We start from the raw sequence: 18,655 nt of genomic DNA, 5'->3' as shown, positions 1-18,655 counted from the left end.
CAAAATACTAAACAAAAATGTCATTCACACTACTTCAGAACTTAGATTACTAACAGATTTTATTATTTCATACTCACACTCCATTCATTCACTCCATTGCACTTTGGTAGCTTACTTGCACTTACAGTAATCTCATCTATGTTGTTGTGTAACTTTCATGATGATATACTCATGGAAGTAGTGATACCCCCTAATTGAAAGAAGATAGCTTTTCATGTGTATAAAAGTGCTAAGCCTGTAACAAATTCTTGAGAATGGCTTTTAATGATTCTATTCTTTAGATAATGGAAAATGACATTCCTGAAAAAACTGTTACCCATGTGCGGTGGCCTGGTGTAATGTTAAGCGTTTTTGTGGACTTACTTGTTGAAGAATGCTGGTTCTGATTTCTTGCAGCGCTGATGTCTTCTGCTAGCACCAGATGCTTCTCCAAAGATTTCACTGCTAGAAAGGGGAAATTTTCACTCTCTCGCTCTCTCTCTCCTTATTTAAAAAATACGCTACTCTTGGAATATCCTTCAATGCACCAGAACGTATTTATTTCCACTTTGTACAAAAAACAACTAAACTTTATGAGATAAGCCCACACATTATCGGGCACCCAGAATCAGTTAATTACACATTTTTGAACACAATTAATACATAAGCTTTTATCGCTGCTGACTATCCATGTCCAGTCCACGTATTCTCAACAGCAGTTCAACGTCTAATAAACAGTCACTATCGCGAGTCACTCCATTTGTTTTTCAACAATACAAAGTTACATTACTCTTTGCAGCCGGCCACGGAGAGTCCGGGCCGTATTTAACCCTGCTGTTCTGTTCACTTTTACTTGACATATATACTGTTCGGGTCAATATGACCCGACATATCAAAATGCTTTAGAAACATAAATTTTGGTACAGTTTTAGCTATCGACATTGTTGTTCTATTCCAGTACCTTGTTAGTAATAATAATAATAATAATAATAATAATAATAATGGTAATAATAATAATAATAACAATGCATACAACTTTATTGAGGGATATTTTTCATTTAAATATGCACATAAATTTGAAACAACAGACAGTTTCCATTACAGGCATTCAACTTAGAAAGCACTACAGTTTTTCCATACTTCTATTCTTATTGTTGACAGTTTAGACATAAGTATTGACATTTTCTAACAACAGACAGTTGTCATTACAGATATTCATCTTAGAGCACACTACAGTACAGAACACACTACAGTTTTTTTATTACATTCCAACATAGAAAGCACTACAACTTTAGAATCCTCTCTTCTTACTGATTGTAGTTTAGGCACAAGTATTCACATAAATTTGAAACAACAGAATTTTCAATACAATCATCTTATAAAATACTACAGTTCTTTTCTTACTGCTTGCACTGTGGACACAAGTAGGTTACATGTTTCTTGCAAATATGTTTACTACATTTTCCACACACCATGTTTGTTTTATTGTCATTACTTGATGGACAGAACTTACAGCGTGCACGTTTTGTAGATTTTCTTGTTGTTACCGATTCTGACACACCACCCACATCATTCGGGTTTTGGATGCTTGTGACCATTCTCAAAGAATCTTCTGTTCTTGGGAAATGCGTTCTTGATGCAATATGTTCTTTTATCAGTGACTTTCCAAGTTCCTCCAAGAATATTCTCCTTCTAGTCAATTTGCTTGCATTCCAATTAGGGTCAACCGAAATCCACAAAACGTATGCATTATAAGCAGAAACATCAAGAATATTGTAGAAAACTATCATTGGCCACCTATTACTTTTTCGTTTGCATGTATATGTACCTAATAACTGATCAAGCGTGTCTACAGCACCTTTGGTTGAATTATAGTCCAAAATCATTTTTGGCTTCTTATCAGCCCTGTCACTGATTTCCGCATCATGGTGGAGAGTGCTCATAAGTACAACATTCTTGTGTCTCTTAGGAATATAATTAACCACAGTAGTGTCATTTGTGAAGTAAAATGAAGAGCTGTGTACCTCCTTGTTGGTCATTTTGTGTGGAAGCTCCGGCTTATTTTTCCGTATAGTTCCCAACATAGTCAATTTCCTTTTCAGAAGCAGCTGCCCCAAATTGTACGACGTAAAAAAGTTGTCACACGTGATATTCTGACCACGTAACTCAGAAGTGAGATCAGATACCACCCTCATTCCCTGATTTCTTTCTGGTGCCGCTCCACTCACCTTTCCTGTATAAATTTGGGCTTTCAGTACGTATGAAGTTTTGCTGTCACACATGGTCCATATTTTGATCCCATATTTTGCCGGTTTACTTGGGATATACTGCTTGAATGGACAGCGACCTCTAAATGCTACTAACTGCTCGTCAACAGTAACATTTTCTCCTGGATTATACAGTTTAGGAAGGACCTCTACCCACTTCTCCCAAATACTACGAATTGCGGCAAGTTTGTCAGTACGTCGTCTTTCCTCTCTAGTAGATTTCTTGTCAAATCGCAGGACACGTGATATCTTACAGAATGTTTCATGAGACATGGTTGCTCGAAATATGTTTCGCCCAGTATCTTTATCCCACAAACTTTTTGTAGACTCCCCATGAGATCGATATACACCCGCTAGGAGTAAGAGTCCTAAGTATGCATGGAAAACAGAACCATCAATATCTGTCCACTGTTCACCATAAACTCGCTGCCCTTCAATATTTGTCATCTCTATTATTTCATTTTGAAGCGCTGTGTGAAATACTGCTTCAAATGAACATTTTACATCAGATATTCTGCTGACTGCATACCTGGTAACTCCTGGGGTACTCTTGATGATGTTCGAAGCTGGTAGGCGACCATGTTGTGCTGGTGGATGCAACTGCCATTCTATATTCCCATTTTTAGAAAGAAAAGTCTCTACACTATTTTGTATGGGCTGTGGACTGTCGTAACTGTCATCGGAACACTCGCTTTCAGATGCATTGCTGATGTGATCTTCAAACTCAGAAAGTGATCCTTCATCTGGTGAGGCATTTACTATTTCTTCCAACTCACGATCATTCAATGGTCTCATCGCCATGGTGTCACAAGTCAAACTGGGCAGAAACAAAGCATTCCAATTATTGAGAACTGCCAATTATTATTTCCTGGGGAAAGCAACAAACAAGCCCATTGTTGTGAACGCATGGAGCTTTAGGTGATTGTTGAGAGTAAGTTGGAATGATGCAGTCACTATTCCCACACAACACAACAAAAATAATTTTCGCCATTTCCAGATTTTAGAAATAAATACGAGTTACACTAAACATATTTGTGTCGGGTCATTATGACCCGAACATTACATATGCAACTATTACAGTTGAAGCCCAAACTTCTTAAACTTTTTTAAAACCTTTTAAAACACATGCTGCTCATCCATTTTCAGACAAAGTCACAAAGTTTCATAAATATATATTGGTATTTACATAATGTAAAATAACGTTCATATTCGTTTCGGGTCATATAGACCCGAACAGAACAGCAGGGTTAATTGTTATTGGCAGGTCGCGCTGAACACTTGCCAGCGCCTATGAATTATCTCCCTTCCAGTTTTGCCTGCACAAACGATAAATGGGTGCAGCATCGCATGCTCATCCTTACACCCTGCTTTAAAATAATGCATGTTCGAAACGGCTGGAACACAAGTGTCTCCAGACTTTCGTAAAATTCTGGGGGCACTACACATGTAAGTAAGTGTTATAAAATTATCCTATGCACTTTTTTGTGACAGGCTTAATAATAAAGCATAAATGAAAATATATTCAGTTTTTATAGCTACCCACTTCCTCAAGGATTATTTTGCATGAGATCTGTGGAAGGAAAAGTAGCATACATTACCACTTCTCCACTTCTTTTGCAGTTTGTATTATACCTTTTCGTTTTTATAATATATTCCATATTTGTGAGGCTCTTGTCATTATAGATCTATGGAATGAAAAGCCACACACACACACACACACACACACACACACACACACACACACACACAAACACACACACATCAAAGGCATTGGTAACATTGCAGTGGTAACACCGGTTCCCATCAGATCACTGAAGTTAAATGTTGTTGGGATTGGCTAGCACTTGGATGGGTCATCGTCCAGGTCTGCTGAATGCTGTTGGCAAGCGGGTTGCACTCAGCCCTTATGAGGCTAATTGAGGAGCTACTGGATTGAGGAATAGCAGCACTGGTCACAAAAACTTGCAACAACCGGGAGAGCAGTGTGCTGACCAATGCAACTCCGTATCCACATCCAGTGATACCTAAGGGCTGAGGACAACATGGCAGTTGCTCAGTAGCATTGGGCCACAGCAAACATTTGTTTTTCTTTGACTTCATTCTTTAGTCTGGCAAACATAATAGTGCCTTAATGCATGTCTGGAATCTTTCCAAATCTATGAACAGGGACATTGGTTCAATATTATTCATGCCTGGGAGTATGCAACAGAAATGAAAAATTTTGTCTTTTTGTCATGCTCTTAAATATCTTGTCATAAGTGCTCTCTGTAAAAGGGTATGTAAGTACTCCAAAACTATGTCATAGTAGGAAGTACTAGAGACACATTTTGAATGATACACATTTCATTAATGGAGACCTTACACAAAGCTCATGGCAAATAACAAGAATGACATACAAAACATGGCTGACAAGAGAACACACTGGAAAACAAGTTAAAGAGGTTCATCCCCACAGAGATGGTTGACTCGTACTGACTCGACTGCCACCATAGAGGCTCCTCCCCCCTTAGTGCCGAGCATGGGGAGCACATAGGGCAGAGGAGCTCCTAGTGTGATAGAAGCAGTGTAACCAGCCTTGTCGTAGCTGCCATGAGGAGAAAGTGAGGCTGGACCACTGCTCTGCATGAGAGAAGGAGTTGAGGAATGCACGTAATCTCAGTGCCAGAAAGGAGAATGGAGGGGACGACCTGCACAGGATAAAGGAATTTGAGGGTAGTGGAAGGGGGAGCAGTTTGAGAGCATGGAGATAAGGGGTAAAATAATGGTACGCTGCCTGGTGGAGTCAATAGAGGCAATTATGTTGGCCTCATCTGCAGAATGAGTTAAAGGGGAATGTTTCAGAAAGTTAATGTAGGCAGTGTTGCGGTTGTTGAAGGAATGAGGAGGGGTATGGAGAAGGAAGAGGGTATTGTCATGGATATGGATTGAAAGATCTTTAGGGATGAATGGTGAGACATCGATGGAGATCATTGTGACACTTGGCAGTGCTGGTGAGAGATAAGTCACCGGAATGAGCACACGAGAATTGCGACACTGAGGGAATTACTGCAGCACTGTGAGGGACAGGGATTTGAAGGGGATGTAGAATTGGTATGCTCTGATCTAACAATGAGTTGTCACATTCAGCTGGAGGAGGTTGTTAGAGCATGATAGTACCTTGTGAGGGCCTGAATAAGGCGCTGCAAAGCCACTCAAACCAAGTCTTTATGGAGCATGACATAGTTGCAGGTGGCAAGGTCACTGTGAATGAAGACGAAGTTGTTCAGGTGTGGGGAGGGGGCACATAAATGCAGCAGATATGTGAGCACCAATTGAAGAGAATTGGGAACGATATCCCCAAGGAGCGCATCCAACAACTCTGTTAATCAATGCCAAGCTGAATAACCGCTGCATATGAGCCAGAGGTTGACCGACACGTTGTTGACTTGCTCAATTTGTGAAGCTCTTTCTCTCTCCAAAGCATCCAATTTTTCTGAAACTGTGATTATTTATGTGTCTGTACATCTAATCACATCTGCCGATTTCCGTCCCATTCGAAAAAATTCTTCAAGGTGTGTCGTCTTTTTTTACCTAAGAGTGTATATTTCAGTATATTTAATTAATTAACACTTTTTAATATAAAATTTTACATTAATTAATTATTTGAAAGTTATGATTTGGTACTAGACATATGAAGAAATTCTTCTAAACAAAAAAAGGAATTTGGTAATAAGAAGCTGTACAGTCTTAGATTAAACAATTTAACTGGCCTACTTTGGGTGAGTGTAGGAAATTGGTTATACGTTTTGACTGCTGCATAAACCTGTCTATTGTTAGTTTTGCTAATCTGTTTCGTGGTAAGACTGAATATGGACAGGCTACACTGGTGTCTCTGATTTCTTAAATTATGTTTGATAGTTCAGAAAATATGTAATAAACATTTTCAAAAATATAAACGTTTATTTCTGTTAAGATCGTATATTTAATAAACAAAGGCTTGAAATGTGTTCTGTTATCCACTCTCGTGATTACTCTGATCGCCTTCGACTCAAGTACAAACGTTTCATTTATCTTCTTAATATTTCCCCAGAGTCGGCGCGTCTCCCTCGTCCATAACCTGTTTGTTGCTGCGTAAAGTATTTTGACATACTGGTCTGGCATTGAATTTGTGTCCTGAAGAGGGCCGAAGATACTGTTCATACGATGGTCACGGTAGAGATTCACACTCTCAAAATTTTCTGTGCCAGATAGAGCGTGACGCCGCAGTGTGGTCTATGGAGGCAGAATTGACACCTAGCTGATTAGGGGCTACAAGGTGCGGAGTTGCCTCAGCATCCTTTCCCTGAATTCGCAGATGTGGGGTTGCCAAGTTAGACGTCTGCCCAGGGTCACCCCCAGGCATCTGACGCACTGTTGTTGTGGCTCAGCAATTATTAATGCGACAGCTCGGTAGAAAAGAGCAGGCACCAAGGGTGGGAGCACACGTCTCACTCATCCAGAGCCCCCCGCCGGAGAAACGAGCTGCGGTCTCCGCAAGCGCGGTGCACGAAAGTGCAGCCGCAAATCATGGACCCAGCGAACGCAGGCCGCAAGGTGTTGGTGCCCGGCTTATCTGTCCTGGGTTCGATTCCTCATTTTTGTTAACTCGTTGCATTGGTTTGTATGCAGCTGACAATGCTTTGTGACTACCTATACCGGTTGAGTTCCCGTGTCCCTGATAATTAAAATGTTCTTTATACTTATTTCACTCCAGTACCTGGAGGCGGACCAGAGGTTCTCTCTCTGTAGCTCATGCCATGTCCCGTGTCAAAACAGTGTTCAACAACAGTCAATTTTTCTGGTTGACCCAATCTGGTGTGACGCCCTTGTTCATCATATCTGTCTTTAACAGTGCCACACGATTGGCCAAGGTAAGATTAGCCACACTGGCTCACGATTTTCTATCTTCCTGATCATCGTTGACCTAGGTCGTCTTTAACGGAGCCCACCATTTGCATTCGCACAATATGGCAGAAGACACGTATGATGTTTCTTGAATAGCCAACCGGTCTCAGACTGCGATCACAGTGGCACCGTTATCGGTGGATTACGCCGACGACCGACATTGGGCGAAGGCGGCTTATCGTTTCAAATCAGTACCCCTCTATTTGTGCGGTCACAGTGTAGCCGACCTCATCGAACCAACATACATACACTACTGGCCATTAAAATTGCTACACCACGAAGATGACGTGCTACAGACGCGAAATTTAACCGACAGGAAGAAGATGCTGTAATATGCAAATGATTAGCTTCTCAGAGCATTCATACAAGGTTGGCGCCGGTGGCAACACCTACAACGTGCTGACATGAGGAAAGTTTCCAACCGATTTCTCATACACAAACAGCAGTTGATCGGTGATGCCAGGTGAAACGTTGTTGTGATGCCTCGAGTAAGGAGGAGAAATGCGTACCATCACTTTTCTGACTTTCATAAAAGTCGGATTGTAGGGTATCGCGGTTGCGGTTTATCCTGTCGCGACATTGCTGCTCGCGATGGTCGAGATCCAATGGCTGTTAGCAGAATATGGAATCGGTGGGTTCAGGAGGGTAATACGGAACGCCGTGCTTGATCCCAACGGCCTCGTATCACTAGCAGTCGAGATGACAGGCATCTTATCCGCATGGGTGTAACGGATCGTGCAGCCACGTCTCGATCCCTGAGTCAACAGATGGGGACGTTTGAAAGACAACAACCTTCTGCACGAACAGTTCGACGACGTTTGCAGCAGCATGGACTATCAGCTCGGAGACCATGGCTGCGGTTCTGTTTGCAGCATCATGATGGTCGCATCCGTGTTTGGCGACATCGCGGTGAACGCACATTGGAAGCGTGTATTCGTCATCGCCATACTAGCGTATCACTCGGCGTGATGGTATGGGGTGCCATTGGTTACACGTCTCGGTCACCTCTTGTTCGCATTGACGGCACTAATAAATAATAATAATGTCGTGGGCACTTTGAACAGTGGACGTTACGTTTCAAATGTGTTACGGCCCGTGGCTCTACCCTTCATTCTATCCCTGAGAAACCCTACATTTCAGCTGGGATAATGCACGACCGTATGTTGCAGGTCCTGTACGGGCCTTTCTGGATACGGAAAATGTTCGACAGCTGCCCTGGCCAGCACATTCTCCAGATCTTTCACCAACTGAAAACGTCTGGTCAATGGTGGCCGAGCAACTGTCTCGTCACAATACGCCAGTCACTACTCTTTATGAACTGTGGTATCGTGTTGAAGCTGCATGGGCAGCTGTACCTATACACCCCATCCAAGCTCTGTTTGACTCAATGCCCAGGCGTATCAAGGCCGTTATTACGGCCAGAGGTGGTTGTTCTGGGTACTTCTTTCTCAGGATCTATGCACCCAAATTGCGTGAAAATGTAATCACATGTCAGTTCTAGTATAATATATTTGTCCAATGAATACCCGTTTATCATCTGCATTTCTTCTTGGTGTAGCAATTTTAATGGCCAGTACTGTATTTCGGCCATAGTGGTCAAAAATGGCTCTGAGCACTATGGGACTTAACTTCTGAGGCCATCAGTCCCCTAGACTTAGAACTACTTAAAACTAACTAAACTAAGGACATCACACACACCCATGCCCGAGGCCTGACTCGAACCTGCAACCGTAGCGGCCGCGCGGTTCCAGACTGTAGCGCCTAGAACCGCACGGCCACCCCGGCCGGCTCATAACGGTCGATACGACACGAAACATGAATTGTGAGAAGCTGATAAGTTTAGTCAAAGGCGGAGTTTGTGCAATCTTGAGCATAAAAAATATCATAACCGGGATACAGTTCGGAATCTGTAGACTGGAATCATAGGTTTTTTGGAAACCACAAGTGGGCAAAATCTTTATCAGAAATTTTGGTATGGTTTATAACCTTGAAAAATAATTTGTTCAAGTGACCAGGATGGCTTATATTTTTGGGTTGTGGTAGGTGGACATCAGCTGTCTACAAATTATTATTACTGCCTACTGGCGTTGTCTTTAAGGTAGTTGCTTGGTGATTTGTTACGTGAAGTAGTTTGCAGATGTGGTGTACACATTTGTTTCCACTTTTCACTGCTTTAGGTGTTCAGACTAAGCTTTGTCTTTCACACGTATACTGAATGACAGTCACTGATGGTTAATTGACGGACGCCTGCACAGTGTTAAAAATAATACAGAAAAACAGATTTCGAACAGGCCTCTGACTGTAGAGGTCTGTTAAAAAATCCAATTTTCGCACTAAAGATGCAGTTCTGTTTCAAGGAAAACCATAAGTGACACTTTGATATTTGACATCTGTCAATTACATCTTTCTAATAATTAGGTTTATACCACGTTCTGAAAAGTACTGATCAAAGCTTTTGTGTAATACGTTACATGTTGTTTACGATGCTTTAAAAACTAATATAAAATCTAATATTTTCACTCTTGCACCTCAGATAACTGTACTACGAAAATTTTAATTTTTTCTATTCCGAATTTTGGAGCTGTTCAAGTGCATTACACTGTAATATTTTTTATTTTCTTTATTAAAAGCAATACTCAATCTGAAATAATACTACCCCTAGGAATATTCTCACTTCCTTTCTCAAATCCACTGGGGAAGTGTTTACAGTGTAGTGAAGTGTACTGGAATCTGATTATCGGAATATCTTGCCAGTACTGCATTAATTTTCACCATTTTAGGAATAAAGTGAGCTGATGTGAAATTACAAACCTACCTATCATTAATTAGATAATACTCGCTTTCTTGCACACAAATTACATCCATGCATCATATAACAGAAACATGTACTTTCACCATGTAAATTAACTATTATGTGCTCCTAACTCATTGGCCAAACTTTACACACCGAAGTCGCACATCCTGCCACTGCAGCATAATAAACAACGTTCTGAACAATATGTTTTGGAGAGATCATTAAAGCATTGAATAACTGAAACGACATATTTTCGTAATGTTGTTGTTGTTGTTGTGGTCTTCAGTCCTGAGACTGGTTTGATGCAGCTCTCCATGCTACTCTATCCTGTGCAAGCTTCTTCGTCCGCCAGTACTTACTGCAACCTACATCCTTCTGAATCTGCTTAGTGTATTCATCTCTTGGTTCTCCTCTACGGTTTTTATCCTCCCCGCTGCCCTCCAATACAAAATTGGCGGTCCATTCATGCCTCAGAACATGCCCTACCAACCGGTCCCTTCTTCTAGTCAAGTTGTGCCACAAATTTCTCTTCTCCACAATTCTATTCAGTACCTCCTCATTAGTTACGTGATCTATCCCTCTAATCTTCAGCATTCTTCTGTAGCACCACATTTCGAAAGCTTCTATTCTCTTCTTGTCTAAACTACAGGGTGGTCCAAAAGTCCGGAAACACCTTGATAAAATCCAAATGGAGTAACAAACAAGGAAACAGAGTCCCTACACATGAGGACCTGGAAGGGGGAAACTTTGTAGGCTACGCCACCAACATGGCGGCCATCTTAAAAGCCGCCATCTTGGATTCTACTCCACAATTCTATTCAGTACCTCCTCATTAGTTACGTGATCTATCCCTCTAATCTTCAGCATTCTTCTGTAGCACCACATTTCGAAAGCTTCTATTCTCTTCTTGTCTAAACTACAGGGTGGTCCAAAAGTCCGGAAACACCTTGATAAAATCCAAATGGAGTAACAAACAAGGAAACAGAGTCCCTACACATGAGGACCTGGAAGGGGGAAACTTTGTAGGCTACGCCACCAACATGGCGGCCATCTTAAAAGCCGCCATCTTGGATTCTACTCCAAAATTTCAAATGGGAATGTGGTCATGCGACATATCAAACAGATAGAGAATTTCACCAGAAAAACAATGGCGTTATTATTTTAAACATAGCTTTATTCATTCTCGCGTTATAGCCAATTACTTGCGGCAGCAGTGGGAGCTCGGCAGCGTGAGTATTACGTACTGAGAAGTCATAAAATGGAGTCTGAAACGGTACAAAGTGACTATCCCATGCCTGATATGTTACATGTGTTTAACTGTTAGGTATCATTTACTCATGCTAACGTTTTAATCATTGTTTCCTTATTTACAGGCTACAAAATGTCCTTAACACATGAAGAACGCATTGCAATCACCTTGATATCAGGAGAAAGAAGTACACGAGTTATTGCTGAGGATTTAAACTGTCGTCACCCAACCAGACAGCCCATCACTCACAGCGCAGTTGCCAAGCTTTTGGCCAAATTCCGAACAACAGGTTCTGTCGCAGATAAGCCTAAGGCTGGATGACCAAAATCCACCACCGATGAAGCAACAACAGTGAGCGTGTTGGCATCATTTAGCAAGAGTCCGCAACGGAGTACTCATCCCCTGTCACAAGAATGTGGGGTTAGCCGTACCTCCATACTGCGAATGGCACCCGTACAAAACTCAGCTGCTCAACACATGAACGAGGATGACCCAGACCGTCGGGTACAGTTCGCAGAATGGGTGACACAGCAGCTGCAGATAAACCCACGTTTCCCCTATCAGGCGCTGTTCAGTGATGAAGCCAATTTCTTTATCAATGGTGAACAAGCAGAATCACAGACACTGGTCCGACACAAATCCGCACTGAATTGATGCTTCCAAAACGGTCGACTCACAAAAAGTGATGGTACGTTAACAGCCAGCGGTTATATGAGGTTATTGGATGGAGAAGTGTTTCCCTCGTTGTTAACGGAGGACGGGACATTTCCGGAATTCTTCAAGCATAATGGAGCCCCACCACATTATGGGCACAATGTGCTAGCATACCTGAATATGCATGCAGTTTCCTCAAAAGTGGATTGGTCGTAGGGGTGCTGTGGAGTGGCCACCACGTTCACCAGATTTGACTCATTTGGATTTTTATCTTTGGGGGCATGTCAAAGCACTGGTTTATTCTGTGAAAATATGGGATTTTCATCATCTAAAGCAGCGCATTGTTGATGCGTGTGGTCAAATTCAGCCAGATCTGTTGGTCAAAGTTCATCAGGACTGGTTTCGGAGGATAGCATTAACAATCCAACATAATAGACAACATATCGAGCCATTCCTATGACTGTTGGTGGTCTCTCGTGACTGTGTAACATCGGCGTAATGTCTCTTCGGCACATAACACACATGCTTCCGAGGGTCCCCCCGCTGCCACATATAACTGGCTATAACCCGAGAATGAATAAAGCTATGTTTAAAATAACAACGGCATTGTTTTTCTGGTGAAATTCCCTATCTGTTTGATATGTCACATCACCACATTCCCATTTGAAATTTTGGAGCTGAATCCAAGATAGCGGCTTTCAAGATGGCCGCCATGTTGGTGGCAGAACCTATAAAGTTTCCCCCTTCCCGTTCCTCGTGTGTAGGGACTCTGTTTCCTTGTTTGCTACTCCATTTGAATTTTATGATGGTGTTTCCGGACTTTTGGACCACCCTGCATTTATCGTCATTGTTTCACTTTCATACAAGGCTACACTCCGTACAAATACTTTCAGAAAAGACTTCCTGACATTTAATTCTACACTCGATGTTAACAAATTTCTCTTCTTCAGGAAAGCTTTCCCTGTCATTGCCAGTCTACATTTTATATCCTCTCTACTTCCACCATCTGGCTTTTGCTCCCCAAATGACTAAACTCATCCACTACTTTAAGTGTCTCATTTCCTAATCTAATTCCCACAGCATCACCTGATTTAATTGGACTACATTACATTATCCTCGTTTTGCTTTTGTTGAAGTTCATCTTACATCTTCCTTTCAAGACACTGTCCATTCCGTTCAACTGCTCTTCCAGGTCCTTTGCTCTCTCTGACAGAGTTACAAAAATGGTTCAAATGGTTCTGAGCACTATGGGACTTAACATCTGAGATCATCAGTCCCCTAGACTTAGAACTACTTAAACCTAACAAACCTAAGGGCAACACACACATCCATGCCCGAGGCATAATTCGAACCTGCAACTGTAGCGGTCGCGCGGTTCCTGACTGAAGCGACTAGAACCGCTCGGTCACACAGGCCGGAGACAGAATTACAATGTCGTCGGCAAATCTCATAGCTTTTATTTCTTCTCCATGGATTTTAATTCCTATACAAATTTTTCTTTTGTTTCCTTTATTGCTTGCTCAATAAAGACTGAATAAAATCGGGGATAGGCTACAGCCCTGTCTCACTCCATTCCCAACCACTGCTTCCCTTTCATGCCCCTCGACTCGTATGACTGCCATCTGGTTTCTGTACGAATTGTAAATAGCCTTTCGCTGTATTTCACCCCTGCCACATTCAGAATTTGAAAGAGAGTATCCCAGTTAACATTTTCAAAAGCTTTCTGAACGTTTACAAATGCTAGAAAAGTTGGTTTGCCTTTCCTTAATCTAGCTTCTAAGATAAGTCGTAGAGTCAGTATTGCCTCACGTGTTCCAAATTTGTATGGAATCCAAACTGATCTTCCCCGAGGTCGCCTTATACCAGTTGTTCCATTCGTCTGTAAAGAATTCATGTTAGTATTTTGTAGCCGTGACTTATTAAACTGATAGTTCGGTAATTTTACACCTGTCAACACCTGCTGTCTTTGGGGTTGGAATTATTACATTCTTCTTGAAGTCTGAAGGTATTTCTCCTGTCTCATACATCTTGCTCACCAGATGGAAGAGTTTTATCAAGGCTGCCCCCCCCCCCCCCCAATGTTATTAGTAGCTCTAACGGAATGTTGTCTACTGCCGGGGCCTTGTTCTGACTTAGGTCTTTCAGTGCTCTTCTCGCAATATGTCTGCCATTTCATCTTCTTATATGACCTCTTCCATTTCCATAATATTACCCTGAAGTACATTGTCCTTGTATAAATGCTCCTTCCACCTTTCTGCTTTTCCTTCCTTGCTTAGAACTGGTTTTCCATCTGAGCTCTTGATAGTCATACAAGTGGCTCTCTTTCCTCCAAAGGTCTCTTTAATTTTCCTGCAGGCAGTATCTACCTTACCCCTAGTGACGTATGCCTCTACATCCTTACATTTTTTCTCTATCATTTTGCACTTCCAGTCAATCTCATTTTTGAAGCGTTTGTACTCCTTTTTTGCCTATTTCATTTACTGCATTTTTATATTTTCTGCTTTCATCAATTAAATTCAATATCTCTTCTATTATCCAAGGATTTCTACCAGCCCTCGTCTTTTTCCCATTTGATCCTCTGCTGCCTTCACTATTTCATCTCTTAAAGCTACCCTTCTTCTTCTACTGTATTTCTTTCCCCCATTCTCGTCAACTGTCCCCTAATGCTCTCTCTGAAACTCTCTGCAACCTCTGGTTCTTTCAGTTTATCCAGGGCCCATCTCCTTAAATTCCCACCTTTTTGCAGTTTCTTCAGTTTTAATCTACAGCTCATAACCAACAGATTGTGGTCAGAGTACACATCTGCACCTGGAAATGTCTTGAAATTTAAAACCTGGTTCCTAAATCTGTCTTAGCATTACATCTGAAACCTTCCAGTGTCTCCAGACCTCTTCCACGTATATAACCTTCTTACACGATTCTTAAACCAAGTGTTAGCTATGCTCTGTGCAAAATTGTACCAGGTGGCTTCCTCTTTCATTCCTTAACCCCATTCCATATTCACCCACTACTTTTCCTTCTCTTCCTTTTCTTACTATCGAATTCCAGTCCTCCATGACTATTAAATTTTCGTCTCCCTTCGGTATCTGAATAATTTCTGTTACCTCATCGTACATTTCTTCAGTCTCTTCATCTGCGGAGTTAGTTGGCATATAAACTTGTACTTCTATGGTAGCCGTGCGGTTCGTGCCTATCTTGGCTACAATAATGTGTTCACTTTGCTGTTCGTAGTAGCTTACCAGCGTTCCTATTTTTTTTATTCATTATTAAACGTACTCCTGCATTACCCCTATTTGATTTTGTATTTATAACCCCATATTCACCTGACCAGAACTCTTGTTCCTCCTGCTACCGAACTTCACTAATACCCACTATATCTAACTTTAACGTATCTATTTCCCTTTTTAAATTTTTTAACCTCTGCCCCGTTAAGAGGTCTGACATTTCACACTCCGTTCCGTAGAACGGCAATTTTCTTTCTCCTGATAACGACGTCCTCCTGAGTAGTTCCCTCCCGGAGATCCTGGGGGACTATTTTACCTCCGGAATATTTTACCCAAGAGGACGCCATCATTTAAGGATACAGTAAAGCTGCATGCCCTCGGGAAAAATTACGGCTGTAGTTTCCCCTTCCTTTCAGCCGTTCGCAGTACCATCACAGCTAGGCCATTTTAGTTAATGTTACAAGGCCAGATCAGTCAATCATCCAGACTGTTGCGCCTGCAACTACTGAAAAGGCTGCTGCCCCTCTTCAGGAACCACACGTTTGTCTGGCCTCTCAACAGATACCCCTCCGTTGTGGTTGCACCTGCGGTACGGCTATCTGTACCGCTGAGGCACACAAGCCTCCCCAACAACGGCAAGGTCCATGGTTCATGGGGTTCATTTTCGTAATACACACTTATAAATATGGAAATTATAAATTACGGCCTGTTAGTTTCTAAGGTGGTGGTTCCTTCTGGCTCTAATCGCTGATGAGAGAAAGAAACTAGCGTCACAAAACTAAAGTGTTTTTAACTTTTGTGGCGTGGTGTCTTTCCCTTCATCTCGTTCTTTCCCTTCATCTCGTAAAACTTGTCTGATAATTTCAGTAACTGAGGACAGAGTGTACAGTACTCGCCACGTTCGTTTCGTGACAGACTTAGGTCATTTACATGCATCTTTTAATAACAAATGCAGCACTGCAGCACTCGTCTCCAAGCACAGAGGTATCGTGGTATCTCACCCGTCCTTGGAAGTTAAAATATAATTTACTTCATGCATAAAGTAGATTCTAACCTAAACTAACCTCCTCGATCCCGTCAGAAACTGACGAATGAGATCGGACGCATAGTGACTGAGCTGTCGGCCGATGTTATCGAGCAACCTTTGGCGACGGCGTCTGACGACCGTTGTCGGTGCCAATGTGAACGCAGCCTTAAAGGAAACACCATCGGCATAAAGCAGAAAAACCATCCTCGTGGGCGTCTCCGTTTCTTTTGCCTGTTTTTGAGATTGAGTGCATGTTGATCGAAATGCGTTGCGAATTTGTTTATCGGAGTACCCGTTCTGGACAAATCGAGAGTGGAGATGCCTGCCTATACTCTGGTGATGAGCTCTCTAGATCTGAGACAGCTGTAGTCCTATCAGCGAGAGACAGTAGTTCACCGCTGCGTTGAGAAGCTCGTAGATAAGCTTACGAAACACCCTGTGACCCTAGGAGACGTTTTCTCTTCTACGATCCAGGACTTCCGGGAGCGACAGGTCTGCATGTTTCTCCACTCCAATGGTGCAGCAGATGCTCAGATGGAGTTCATATTTTCCAAAGATGAAGAAATCGTTGCTGACCCATGGGGCGAAAACCAAAAGTTATCGTCTACGTATCTCCAAAAACATTTATGAATGAAAACTACCAACTGAAGTGCTTCGTCCTCGATTATTTCAAAAACAGTTTAGCTGCTATGGGAGACAGACGGCTAGCCATAGCAACGACGTCGGTTTGTTCAAAATATTGGCCGTTAAATAAAAACTAAGTCGAGGTAAGCACATGTTTGAAAAGATGTAAGAAATCCTCTTCCAGCTACCTTCTACGAGTTGATGTGAATCCAGCATAGGCACTAGTGTGAACAAAGAAACCATATCGAAACTCACTATTGTGTCAATTGTGACAAGTAAATAAAAACACCTACAGCCGTCCTTATGATTTTATTTTATTTTGTCGCTGCCAGTTTCAACGCTTCAGTGCGTCATCTTCAGGCTGTTTTTGATGCGGCACAGGTTGATATGATCCCTATGCATACCACATCTGTTGCCGGCACTACTGGAAACGCAGATAATGCGTCAGCACTCCAACCATCACCGAGCGAGGTGGCGCAGTGGTTAGACACTGGAATCGCATTCGGGAGGACGACGGTTCAATCCCGCGTCCGACCATCCTGATTTAGGTTTGCCGTGATTTCCCCATCCTTCCCTAATCCGATGAGACCGATGACCACGCTGTCTGGTCTCCTTCCCCAAACCAACCAACCAACCAACCATCAACTGACAACTGACTCAAGAACCATTCAAATACGACATCCAATGATATGTCCCAGCGAATACTCCAATCATAAGGACGGCTGTAGGTGTTTTTATTTACTTGTCACGATAGTAAACGGCCGTCGTCCCAGAGACCTCTTGCTAAAAGGACGGACATACAGAAGATTGTGTCAGTTGGTTCAAGACGCGGGTCTTCAGCCGCCGTATAATACCTGAGCTGGTGCGTTTCTGGCGCCAGTTTCCATCGATCGTCATTTTGATCTTTGAGTCGTCTTCGATGCTTATTTGTCTTCTGCTCATCTTCGGCGGCGCGGATTTAACGGCAGCGCGTGCGCTCTGCTGGGAGGTGTGTCGGGGTCGGCGGTGAGCGAGAGTCACGTGAGACTGTGTACGTAGGCAGGACGGCAAGAGGACGAGTCGGACAACGAAGGAGCGGGGCCAGCGGCTACGGCTTGTTGAGTCGTGAGGACAGATCCACCGCCCATGGTGATTCGGTTTTCCTAGAGGTCGGAAGGACAAGCTCCTCCGAGTCTGTTATAAGCTACGGCAGCCGATTGAATTGGAGTCGCCGAGTTGCTTCGGTGGGTTGCGTGCCGCTTAATTGAATATGCCAGTGTACTAAAAATCCTTTGGAATTGTTTGAGTTGTTTATCACTTACCTCGGTGTCGTGACTAACTATCTTGACGGCAGTTGAGGAAGTGTGGCTACGCCCAACCAACCGACACGAAGCGTGGTTAAAGACGTAGCTAGAAGTGCAACGAGTAGTGAGTAAGTCCGGCTCTGGCGCTTCAAGAAAAGCCGAGATACTTCCTCTATTCTACCTTGTAGTTCGTTTGGTAGTTTGGCTTGTAAACGTGCGCCGAGATAATTCTTGTCCTCTTAACTTTAGGGCATGATTTTTAGCGAACTTATTAATCAAAGTTTAAGGGCTGGCACTGGCCAAGTAACTCACGGAGACTGTTTCTATTCAGTTGTATTGATCACCTGTTCTCTAGATAATATTGTGCAGTTTATGTCTCAGAATTTGTCTGCCATTGATGTGTGTTGTGTTAGAGATAATTGGCAGCGGTCGACGCGAGCATACTGGGAGCAGAGCACCACGGGGGCAGAGAGATATTCAAGGCCTTGCCCTCTGTTTTACATCTTGGGTTATGTTGTCACTGTTGCGTGATTCTACCTTTCCGGTGGAGAATTATAGCATCTGAAGTTCAATTGCAGTGCAAAGTTGAGTGCATTTCTATGTCATTTCCTGTCTCATGGATCTCTCGTAT

The sequence above is a fragment of the Schistocerca piceifrons genome, chromosome 4 (assembly GCF_021461385.2).
Source record: "Schistocerca piceifrons isolate TAMUIC-IGC-003096 chromosome 4, iqSchPice1.1, whole genome shotgun sequence".
Taxonomy (NCBI): Eukaryota; Metazoa; Arthropoda; class Insecta; order Orthoptera; family Acrididae; genus Schistocerca; species Schistocerca piceifrons.
The sequence above is the reverse complement of the archived record's forward strand: the minus strand, read 5'-3'. Positions refer to the sequence as shown.